Here is a 12,696-nt window from a genome sequence, read left to right on the forward strand (position 1 = left end):
CTAGGGCTCCCTCAAAAATTCTTGCTGTAGTTCCTCCAGGGATTTCTCGAATGATTCCTTCTGAAATTTTGCTCTAAATTCTTCTTAGAATGCCTGCTGGATTTTTTTTGCAATTTTTCTGGTGACTCCTCAAGAAGGATTCCTCCTGGAATGCCTACTGAGATTCCTCCAGAAATTCCTTTCATGATTCTTTAAGAGATTTCTCCAACGGTCTCTTAAAATTCCTTTTGTGATTCCTCCTGGGATATCCCTTAGAATATCTCCCGTAATACTGAAATTCTTGAAGGAAACAGACGTAACACCTTGAACGATTTTCATGGAAATCCATCGACCAGTTCACACTACCATCACCTGGTGGAAAAGTTGCACGAATCACTGTGTTGTGCTATATCGTCAACAGAAGGCACTAATGTGAAACGTCAAACACATAGAAAAACGATGCGCGCGCCTCTGGTTGTGAAAGCCACAACTATGAAAATTTAAAATGATCATTAAAAGCGTGGTCGATGGGATTTTCGCAAGTGTTACGTCTGTTTGTCTGTGGTGTATCATTGTACATGCCTCACAATAAACAAATTCATACAACGACAGGCTACAGTCTGTTTATAACACAGTCCCGCAAAGAGTGAAACCAAATCTACCTATCAAACTGTCAAATCGGCTACCTATCGAGCGCGCCAGCAAAATTATGAAAACAAAGTCTGGCGAAAAAGAAGAACAACAATCAAAACAAGCCGTCTTTGCATGTCTCTATATATATACAGTCTCTACGACAGGCAAAGAAAGTCAAGTCAACTTCAAAAAATAACTGTGGAAGTGCTCAAGAACACAAAGTTGAAGAGAGGCAGGCCGAGTTTCACTGATAACGTAGACTAAAGTGACCAGATATATTTTGCACTATATGCGGGACAAAATTTTTATAACTCAATCTTATGCAAAATTTTCAGCAACTTTAATGTTCCGATCATTTCTATTATTTTCCAGTAGGTATGTTTTTAGCATTCTTTTCATATTTTTTATCAATTGGCGTAAAAATATGATAAATTGTTTTACCCTTTGAAATAAAGTAAAACAAGTTGGAAAATTTCAATCAGAGGAAAATTATTTGTAAAAATATGCAACAAATAATTTATCCACTCTAGAATCAGACGAATGACTTAGAGTCCCAATTTTATATTCAGTTTTAGAATAATTTTATATGTGTGTCACGAAATAGACTTGAAATGCTCTTAAGGAGTAAATTTTGTAACTTGACGTAGATAAACAACACGATTTCCCAATTTTTTGAGACCTCAGTAATTTCTTTTCAGTTTTTTAATATATTACTTGATAAAATTGAGGTGTAGAATCACTGCAGAAACCAAACATTTTTAACCGAATTATATGACAATTACTGTAAGAAGTTTCTGGCATCAATTTCATGCAACCTTCCTAACGTATTGGAGAAAAATACATTTTGACTTCAATAGGCCTTTTCAATTGACAGGTCCGTGTATGCCACTGTTTACAATTGCCAAACAAAAGCGCAAAAGAGAATGTGTTTATTTGCATAGAAGACAAAAACGCACAATAATATCTTATAAAGAAAATTCTTAAGCGTGAATATTTTTGGGAAGTTTAGTATTTACTCAATTGTTGAAATCCGGGACATTTCCGGGACACTTGGTAATGCGGGACAGGTTGCTTGAATTCGGGACTGTCCCGCACAATCCGGGACGTCTGGTTACTTTAACGTAGAGCCACAAATCACAGCAAAATTACTGATTGAATTTCAGGAGGAATTTCTGGAATTATTCCAGCAGGAATTCCTGGAGGAATTGCAACAAGATTTCTCCAAAGATTTTAGCAGGAATTCCTCTTGAAATCGCTCCAAGAATATTTGCCGCTATTACTCCAGATATTTCTTCTTGGATCCCTCCAGGATTCCGTCCTAGGGTTCCTCCAGGAAGGAATTTTTAAGATCCTCCAGGCCTGCTGCTATTCCTCCAAAAATATGTGAAACAAATCATTCAGGGAGTTTTCCATGGTTTTCTTCGTGATTTTTTTCAGAAATTTATCCTAATACTCTTCAAGAAATTCTTGCAGCGATTCTTCCTAGGATTTTTCCATAAACTGCTCCAGGAAAGTGTTCTAAAATTTTTCCAGAAATTTTACTTGTGACTCCTCAATGGATTTTCCCAGAATTCCTATTGGAACTCCTCTAGACACTCCTACTGGGATTCCTCTAAAAATGTCTCAAAAATTGTCTATTGTGCCTATAAAGGCACAAAACAAGCAACGGAAAGCACGGCGATTACTCTTTATCCCAACTGATAACAGATAATGTGAACTTGTCAAAAATAATTAAACACGTTTTTTTTTGTTTCGCCATTTGGGTGACCAATTTTATAATAGGGTGGTCCAAAAAATTAAGACTATTCAAAACTCAAAATTTTCAAAAGATCATAACTTTTGAACCAATACCGATTTACAATCTTTTTCACTAATGGAAAGATGATTAGTACTACATTTTAGAAAAAAATTGGCGAACAAACTTTAGTAAATATCAATTCTCAAACATGGTCGAAATATCAACATTTTATGATTATCACAACTTTGGACCACAACGACTATATTTTTTAACGATAGTTTGACTATTTTTACACAACATATCAAAAAACCAGAAATGTACTTCGAGCCGTTTTTGAGCTGCATTTTTTGGAAAATTTCAAGTTTTTTGCTCATATTTGTATGGAATGACCATGCATCTCTATCACTTTAAAATAACCGGTAATATTTTTTTTTTCATTTTCAGTTCACAGGCCGAAGTTCACAGCTAGTAAATAACTTACCTTACCGGTCAGGCTAAGGCCGGGGTGGCCTCTGCTGTACATAGTAGCCGCCTCCATTCCACTCGGTCCATGGCTGTTTGTCTCCAGTTCCGCACTCTGCGTAGGGTCCGCAGATCGTCCTCCACTTGGTCGACCCACCTAGCTCGCTGCGCTCCACGTCTTCTTGTACCGGTCGGATGACTCTCGAGAACCATTTTAGTCGGGTTGCTATCCGACATCCTGATGACGTGACCCGCCCACCGTAGCCTCCCCATTTTCGCGGTATGGACGATGGTTGGTTCTCCCAGCAGCTGATGCAGCTCGTGGTTCATTCGCCTTCTCCAAGTCCCGTCTTCCATCTGCACTCCGCCGCAGATGGTACGCAACACCTTCCGTTCGAAAACTCCAAGGGCGCGTTGGTCCTCTGCACGTAGGGTCCAGGTTTCGTGCCCATAGAGGACGACCGGTCTAATCAACGTTTTGTAGATGGTTAACTTCGTGTTACGGCGAACTTTATTCGATCGTAGAGTTCTGCGGAGTCCAAAGTAGGCACGATTTCCTGCCACAATGCGCCTCTGAATTTCTCTGCTGGTGTCGTTGTCGTCGGTCACCAGTGAGCCCAAGTACACGAATTCTTCAACCGCCTCGATTTCATCACCGTCGATATGAATTCGAGGTGGCGGGCGCGGTGATTCCTCCCTGGAGCCCTTTGCCATCATGTACTTTGTCTTCGACACATTAATGACTAATCCGATTCGCCTGGCTTCACTCTTTAGTCGGATGTACGTTTCCGCCATCGTCTCAAATTTACGAGCAATAATATCAATATCATCGGCGAAACCAAGCAGCTGAACGGACTTCGTGAAAATCGTCCCACTCGTGTTTATCCCCGCTCTTCTTATTACACCCTCCAAAGCAATGATGAACAGCAAGCACGAAAGACCATCACCTTGCCGTAACCCTCTGCGAGATTCGAAGGGACTCGAGAGTGTCCCTGATACTCGAACTACGCACATCACTCGATCCATCGTCGCCTTGATCAACCGTATCAGTTTATCCGGGAATCCGTATTCGTGCATAATCTGCCATAGCTGTTCTAGCTAGTAAATAAATACCTGCGAATTCGCCTGCTATAGAGAGATAATTCTCCATTAATTTCTTCAGGCATTCCTGCAGAAGTTTCTTGTGAATTCCTCCATTATTTTTTCTTTTTTTTTCCTCATCTGTAGAGCCTTTAAACCACTGCGTCCATTATTTAGGAATATTGTGATATGACCCATATTTAATTTGGTGCTAGTCAAGTATCCTGTCACAATTGAGCTGTGATGGACAATGGTTGATGTAACACCTGATCCCAACTAGGCACAACTCGTTTTATAAAGTTTATTACCCTGTTGGGATCACTTCTCCAAATTTCCAAGGGCTCTAGAAACCCTTTACCAAATATCGCCAATCTGTAACGGTACAGCACTCCGCAGTTGCAGAGTAAATGCTCGGCAGTTTCGTTTTCCGTTTGACAGAAACGACACTCGGAGGATTGGATTTTTCCAATCTTACTTAGATGATATTTACTCGGGCAGTGGCCAGTCATCAGACCAGTAATTACCCTGAGATCTCTTTTGTTTAGATTCAGTATGGACCTGGCTTTTTCTGCACTGGGTTTTATGAACCTTTTTGCTTGCTTGGATGTATCCGTGGCATTCCAATTAGATTCTACCGTGGATATTTCCCAAGTTTTTAGTTTCATCCGAAGGGCACACTCAGGAACTCCACAGAAAGGTTCAGGGCCTACAAAGCTTGATGCCGCACCCTGTCTGGCTAAATTGTCGGCCCTTTCATTTCCCAGAATTTCACAATGACCGGGCACCCAGTATAAAGTTACCTCGTTCCTACTGGCCAATTGCTCCAGAGAAATAATGCATTCCCACACTAGCTTTGATTGACACGTGAAAGCTTTTAGCGCATTTAGAGCCGCCTGACTGTCCGAAAAAATACAGATCTGGCAATTGGCAAACCTATAATTTCTTTTCAGACAAATGTTGGCACACTCTAGAATGGCTTGAACTTCCGCTTGAAATACGGTGGAACTGCATCCCATTGGTATAGCCTTACTGATACCGGGGCCAAAAACACCAGCTCCAGTATTTTCTCCCATCTTGGACCCATCAGTATAAAATACAATAGAACCTGGACGTAAACTTGGCCCACCAGCATCCCAAACATAGCGACATGGTTTCACCACTTTGAAGAGAACATCATAGTTGGTCTTCGTTATCATCCAATCTTTTACTGTTTTTAAGTCCATGTTTAATTTGAAGTCTTTGATGATCCTCAAATGTCCAACAAGATCCCCGTCTAAGACTTTATTGTAATGCATAAACTGCAGGGACCTTTTTGCCGCTTATAGTTTAATAAATTGATGCAATGGCAGTATATTGAGAAGGGCATCCAAAGCAACTGATGGAGTGCTTTTCATTGCTCCTGCCATAGATATACAAGCAAGTCTTTGTAGCTTACTTAGCTTCTTTTGAGAGGTTACCTCATTTATTTTGGGCCACCAAACAAGTGAAGCATAAGTAATCTTAGGCCGGACTATTGCAGCATAGATCCAGTGAATCATGTTAGATCTAAGACCCCAGGTTTTTCCTAAGGCTTTGCTGCAGACCCAACGGGCATTGGTACCCTTGGTTACAACATTGTTTAAATGAGAATTCCAATTCAATCTTTTGTCCAAAGTTACCCCAAGATGTTTAACTTCTTCTGAGAACTGAATTTGAACTCCATCTAAAGAAGGTTCAGTAAGATTTATTTTTAACCTTCTAGTAAAAGGTACAATTACAGTTTTTGAAGGGTTTACGTTTAATCCCTCCTCTCGGCACCATTTGATGGTAACATTCAATGCAGATTGTAGCCGGCTAGATATCGTGTCGTCATATTTTCCACGTACAGGTCGGACTCGATTATCCGGGTGACTCCGAAAAACAATCTCCCCGGATAATCGAATTTCCGGATAATCGAGCCTAACTTTTTATATTTTATTTTTAGGATTAATCAATCAAAAAATAGTTCGATAAACATAGAAGCAAGCTTGTTTGATGTTATAGACCTTAAACTCAACGGCTGGCATGATTATAACCATATTTATTGAGAATGAAAATTTAGGCGAAAAATCTGCATAATAAAAATCATTCTCAAATAGGTTGAATCTGATTTATGGGTGTTGTATTTGACATTTGCTACATCTTTTGACTTATTGCCATCTTAAATTGTGCAAACAAAACGAAAAATTATTTGGTCCCCGGATAATCGAGCCATTTTTTCCGGATAATCGAGCCCCGGATAATCGGGCCCCCGGTTATTTGAACCCCCGGATAATCGAGTCCGACCTGTATCAGAATAGCTACATCATCTGCGTATGCAATAACCTCAAAGCCTTGATTGATGAGTTTTTTAAGGAGTTCGTCCACTACTAAAGATCACAATAAGGGTGATAAGGACTGTTCATTTTATAAAGAGGACACCTTATTTGTGTGATATCTTTTTTATTTTTCAATAAAATCATTATCGGTTTTTTGCATAAATTTCCATAGCTATTCTACAGTGTAGGAAAAATATAACATTATACAAATTGTCCTTAGTTATGGAACTGAAGTGGTTTTCGTTAAAACTCAATAAAACCCCATTTCTCAAAATTCTACACAACTTTCCACATACATAATTTTAAAATTTTCATGAACTTTTCAATGTGTTGGGATCTAATACTATTCTTCTAAAGGTAGAATGTAATAGTTGGTCAGTAATAATGCACCAGGCATTATACAGCTTGATATAGTGAGTTGCCTTGTTATCAATGAAATTGATAAAAAATACTTATTTAAGTCCAGTGATGTAATAACACTACGGAATCAGTTCAAAATTTGTCCAGTAAAGAAGAGAATCGCATTCTAAATGATACCGAAGAAAAATATGCTTTAAAGTACATTCTTCATCATAAATTTAATACTTAATGATGGCCATAATGAAAAATTGCATACTTTTTGCTCCATAAATGCAAGTTTTTGATTCTAGAGAAGCTTATTATTATTTATTTTCAGCAAGGTCTGACCCTATGTCATTAAATACCTTATTTGAAAATAACTACATGTTAATTTTTATTTTCGACATCATTGTTACGTTGTATTTGCAATAGAGTACATCGTTATTTAGAAGAACCTTCATAGAACGAAGCGGTTTTATCTCCGGTAACTGCCATGAAGCACAGTAACCAAGCCAACAATGCTATCAAGAAGCGGTTTTCTGCATTTGAATTTGCATTATTAGTACTTTCGACTAGATCCATTGAAAACATTCAAAATTTAATATTTTTATACATTTTTGTTTAACAAATACATTTTATTCTGAAAATCGAGTCCAATTTGTAACTTTAATATCTCAACAACCATTATTCCGATTAGGTTTATATTTTGCCAGAATATGTATCACTCAAACTGCTGCAGCATGGCAAACACTTTTTTGCAATTAAAAACGATACACCGATGTTTTACAGAAATTTTGTGTTTATCTTTAGTTTTTGGGAATTGAAAAATTGATCTCTCGAAACACTTTGCCACATTTCTATGAAGTTCAATAATTTTAAACCAATTTATTTATGGTTATTATCTGCTAATATAATGTACTGAACAACTAACTAAGGCTGCTCAAATTTGAACTACGCGTTTTCTTTTTATAGCCTTGCAAAGTTGTCCTCTTTATAAAATGAACAGTCCTTAGTGCTCCTCCTTGAGGATAGCCCTTCACAGATCTTACTGATATTTGCGCACCTCCAAGAACGGAAGAGATCTCTCGATCTCTAAGCATCGATATTATCCATTCAATAATGCATTTATCCAAGCCCCTTGCTTCCATTATTACAGAACGCATTGAGCTGTAGGATGCGTTATCGAATGCTCCTTCAATGTCGAGAAAAGCAACCACGGCTATTTCCTTGGCTTGTAACGAATTCTCAATTTTGCTGACTAGCGACTGTAGCGCTGTTATAGTAGATTTGCCTGTTTGATGAGCAAATTGAAATTTGCTTAGAGCCATTTTTCTTATTTTCCTACTGAAATTTCTTATCAGATTCCTCCCAAAATTCTTTTGAGATTGAGATACATTTTCCTGCTTTTTCTAGAATTCCTTTAGAAGTGCCTTCAGAGATTGATCTTAAGAGCCAGTTCGCGAGAGCCGCAACCCCTTCTTGTATCGATGTGCTCCGATTGAGCTGAAATTTTCAGGGTATGGTTTTCCATGTAAAAGATGATATCTGGCCGATTTTCAGATTTTTCCGTTAGGGGGAAGTGGGGTAAAACAGCCCTCAAAGATTTCATGTCTAAAAATAGGTAAAATCACTAAAATCGCAATAACTTCCGCAAAAGTTAACGGATTCAGCTGAAATTTTGGATGGACACTCTACTCCTATGGCACTTCCATTTAAGCCAAGCGTTGGATATTGTTTGATATTTAATTTGAAGAAATAGGTTATTTTCATAATTTTTTTGACGATTTTCAGGGCGCCTGTTTTCGTACCAACAGAACTAGGACGAAAAACTGAGTACTACGTTTTGAAGGATTACCCAAGAGCTTTCATTTGATATGTGACCCAGATGCGCCAACTTAAAAACTTTCGAAAAAAAAAAAATTTTTCTCGGGTATGCATTTTACCCCATATTTTTAGCTATCTCAAGAAGTGTTGTCGCAAATTATGACAACGTTATTTAACTTTCAAGGGTTTTCTTCAATATTAATTCAACAGAAAAATTATGACTAAGAAATGCAATTATTAGATTTTTTTCATTTGGGGAAAGTAGGGTAAAACGGACTAACTCAACCTGCTTTCGAAATAACCTTGCTACGATGTTCTCTGATCGGTCTTTAATTTTCAGAGTTCTTTATTCTATTCAAGAATAGATGCTTTACCACATATTTTTATTCTTGAGAGGATAACGGGGTAAAACAATTCTCAGAAAAAAATGTTGAAAATAATCAAAATTTCAAAACCTACAAATGCTTTGGTAAAACATAGCGAAATTTCATGAAATAAGAAAAAAATTCTTAATTTTTATTGCTTATTCAAATGAGCAAGTCTGACAACATTTTGACGTCGAGAAATGTCACAGATTAGCACGTGGTGTGTGATTCACCGGATTCTCTCTCGATTTTTCTTTTGGCATGTATCTCCGGTTCAATTTTCTCTTTTTTTCTCGTGAAAGTTGTTGCAGTGCACAATGGTCCACGATAAAGATTTAAGAGGAAAGATGCATTCAGCGCTTTCAAATGATTTTTTGGACAAATATGGTCTTCTACGAAGTTGTTCCCAAAAATCAGGCCATCTTTTCAATATAGGGTGGGACGGGGCAAGATGGGTCGCGGGGCAAGATGGGTCAGTGCCATTTCCGGGCGCTTTACTCATGTTTTGATAATGTTGATAATTTTGTTAGATGACCAGCGTGAATATACAAAAGCTTGGGGCATTGATTGAAAAATTATTCACTCTCATGGGAAATAAAAAATAAAATGGTTTTTAGCCATTTTTCTTATGCGATACATTCCATATAATCTCCATATAAACGGCCGCGGGGCAAGATGGGTCACCTTCAATTTTGAACGTATTTTTGGAGCATTCAAAAGTTATTTATTATTTATTACAAGACTATCTCATAAATGACTTCAATCAAGCGGAATGAACGCTCAAAATTATAACATAAAATTATGATATTTTTTTAGCGAAAACATCGATTTTTAAGTCGCCTTAGGACCACTCATATCGTAAAGTTTTTTATATTCCAAATAAATTTATAAAATGTTTACTAGTAGCTTTTGTTTACTCAGTATGGATATGGAGCATATATGAATGCGGAACAAATCTTATATTTTGACGTTTTTCGCTGAGAAAATGTGAATTACTTAAAAGGTGACCCATCTTGCCCCGCACTTTTTTCACGGCCCAAAATCGATCACTTTTTAAAACTGCTTGTTTAACACCATATTTTGTATTGAAAGAACTTTTTATCGACTTTAGGCATTGCTAACTAGTGTATTGAAGAGTAGCGGACGAACACAAACCAATACGATTTGTATTTACAAAGTTATGGAGATCCATCCTTAGGTGACCCATCTTGCCCCGCCCCACCCTACATAAAAATTAGGGTGGTCCATATTTTCAAAGAAATTGGAAACCAAACTTTTTTATTTGCAAGAATAACTGTATACATTCTTCGAAAAAGTTGTAGATCTATCAATTTTGAGCAAATTTCCTGAAGACTTTTTATGTAGCTTTGAAATTGACCGATCCAGAGATGTTTTTCTGAATAAGCTTAGGGTGGTTCAAGAAAAACCGGTTTTCTCGCGTTAACTTTTTCAGTTTCGATTTTTCATCAAAGTCGCCCATGAAACACTTGTAGAGCATTTGAAGACGCGTCGTTTCATGCGCTGAAATGGTCCTTATCTCTTTTGGTTCAAAAGTTACAGGTGTTTTTCCTAAAAAATCATTTTTTTTAAGGTGATATGACCGATTGGTGTGTGAAAAATGCTGGAAAAGTGCTTATTTTTCTAGAAAACCATCAATATATTTTGAACGGAATGACGAAGCAACATTCCCAGCGCACGAAAATGTGCGTTACTTTGGAGTTCTTGAATTGTTCTTAGACAACTTTGACGTGAAATTTGAAACAAAAAAGATAAAGATAAAGGGTGACGCTAGAACAAATCGTTTTATTGCTTTACCGTTTTTGTTTAAAATTTCTCGTTTAAGTCGCGTAAGAACCACTTTTACAGCTTCCAAAAAAAGCGCATTTTCGTTCGCTGAGAATGTTGCTACGTCATTCCGTTCAAAAGTTATTGATGATTATCTAGAAAAAAATAGGCACTTTTCAAGTATTTTTCACTTGAGTTACAAAAAAACACCCCTCTAATTTTTTGATGTGTTTTATAACAACGTTTCTTCTTTTGAATGCGGGCAAAAGATAATTTTTATGATTGCCCCAACCCGTCATAACACCTTTTCAAAAAACTATGCTCTACAAGTGTTTCTTGGGTAGCTTTGATGAAAAATCGAAACTGAAACAGTTAACGCCAGAAACCGGCTTATTCAGAAAAATATCTCTAGATCGATCAATTTTAAAGCTACAAAAAAAAGTATCTTCAGGAAACTTGCTCAAAATTGATAGATCTATAACTTTTCCGAAGAATGTATACAGTTATTCTTGCAAATAAAAAAGTTTGGTTCCCAATTTCTTCGAAAATATGGACCACCCTCATTTTGATGTACATTGAAAAGAGGGCCTGATTTTTGGGATCGACTTCGTAGAAGACCATATTTGTCCAAAAAATCATTTGAAGGCGCTGAATGCATCTTTCTTCGTAAATCTTTGTCGTGGACCATTGTGCACTGCTGCAACTTTCACGAGAAAAAAAAGAGAAAATTGAACCGGAAATGCATGTCAAAAGAAAAATCGAGAAAGAATCCGACGAATCACACACCACGTGCTAATCTGTGACATTTCTCGACGTCAAACTGTTGTCAGACTTGCTCATTTGAATAAGCAATAAAAATTAAGAATTTTTTTCATATTTCATGAAATTTCGACAAGTTTTACCAAAGCATTTGTAGGTTTTGAAATTTTGATTATTTTCAACATTTTTTTCTGAGAATTGTTTTACCCCGTTATCCTCTCAAGAAAAAAAAATGTGATAAAGCATCTATTCTTGAATAGAATAAAGAACTCTGAAAATTAAAGACCGATCAGAGAACATCGTAGCAAGGTTATTTCGAAAGGAGGTTGAGTTAGTCCGTTTTACCCTACTTTCCCCAAATGAAAAAAATCTCGTAATTGCATTTCTTAGTCATCATTTTTCTGTTGAATTAATATTGAAGAAAAACCCTTGAAAGATATATAACGTTGTCATAATTTGCGACAATACTTCTTTAGACAGCTAAACATATGGGGTAAAATGCATACCCGAGAAAATTTTTTTTTTTTTCGAAAGTTTTTAAGTTGGCGCATCTGGGTCACATATCAAATGAAAGCTCTTGGGTAATCCTTCAAAACGTAGTACTCAGTTTTTCGTCCTAGTTCTGTTGGTACGAAAACAGGCGCCCTGAAAATCGTCAAAAAAATTATGAAAATAACCTATTTCTTCAAATTAAATATCAAACAATATCCAACGCTTGGCTTAAATGGAAGTGCCATAGGAGTAGAGTGTCCATCCAAAATTTCAGCTGAATCCGTTAACTTTTGCGGAAGTTATTGCGATTTTAGTGGTTTTACCTATATTTAGACATGAAATCTTTGAGGGCTATTTTACCCCACTTCCCCCTAACGAAAAAATCTGAAAATCGGCCAGATATCATCTTTTATATGGAAAACCATACCCTGAAAATTTCAGCTCAATCGGAGCACATCGATTCCACTTCCTTTGGAAAGGGGGTCGCGGTTCTCGCGAACTGGCTCTTAAAGTTCTTCTTATCTGAGAAGCAACTTCCGTAGCAAAATAAGACAAATTTATTGAAGAATTCACAAGCACACTTCTGGAGGAATGCCTGATGAAATTCATGGAGGATTACTCTGCAGCAGGCAAATTCGCTTGTATTTTATTATATATGTATTCTTTAAACGTGTAAACCATTTGTATATTGCAGGTTTTTTTTGTCTTGTAGCTGTTTTTTCCTGCATTTATTTTATTTTATTTTATTAATTTGGCTTACTATTTAATTGCAACCACTTTTGTTATATATTTATTAGATTAACATTTTCTTGTTCGTCAATCCCTTTAACGAACAAATGCTCCAACGGGATTTCACATTTTTATTTTCTTGTAGTTTAAAACTCCGCGTTTTCGTAGTTATAAC

General features: G+C 36.9%; 1 long non-coding RNA gene across 1 annotated transcript in view; it reads left to right on the top strand.

Annotated features, from left to right (window-relative positions):
* Positions 1-4,022: 4,022 nt before the first annotated feature.
* LOC134292052 (uncharacterized) overlaps positions 4,023-12,696 on the top strand; it is a 387,121-nt gene continuing 378,447 nt past the window's right edge. The window contains exon 1 of the long non-coding RNA XR_009999428.1: positions 4,023-4,528. This is a non-coding gene — a long non-coding RNA (uncharacterized LOC134292052). The remainder of the gene's footprint in view (positions 4,529-12,696) is intronic.

Source organism: Aedes albopictus, chromosome 3, assembly GCF_035046485.1.
Source record: "Aedes albopictus strain Foshan chromosome 3, AalbF5, whole genome shotgun sequence".
NCBI classification, from domain to species: Eukaryota; Metazoa; Arthropoda; class Insecta; order Diptera; family Culicidae; genus Aedes; species Aedes albopictus.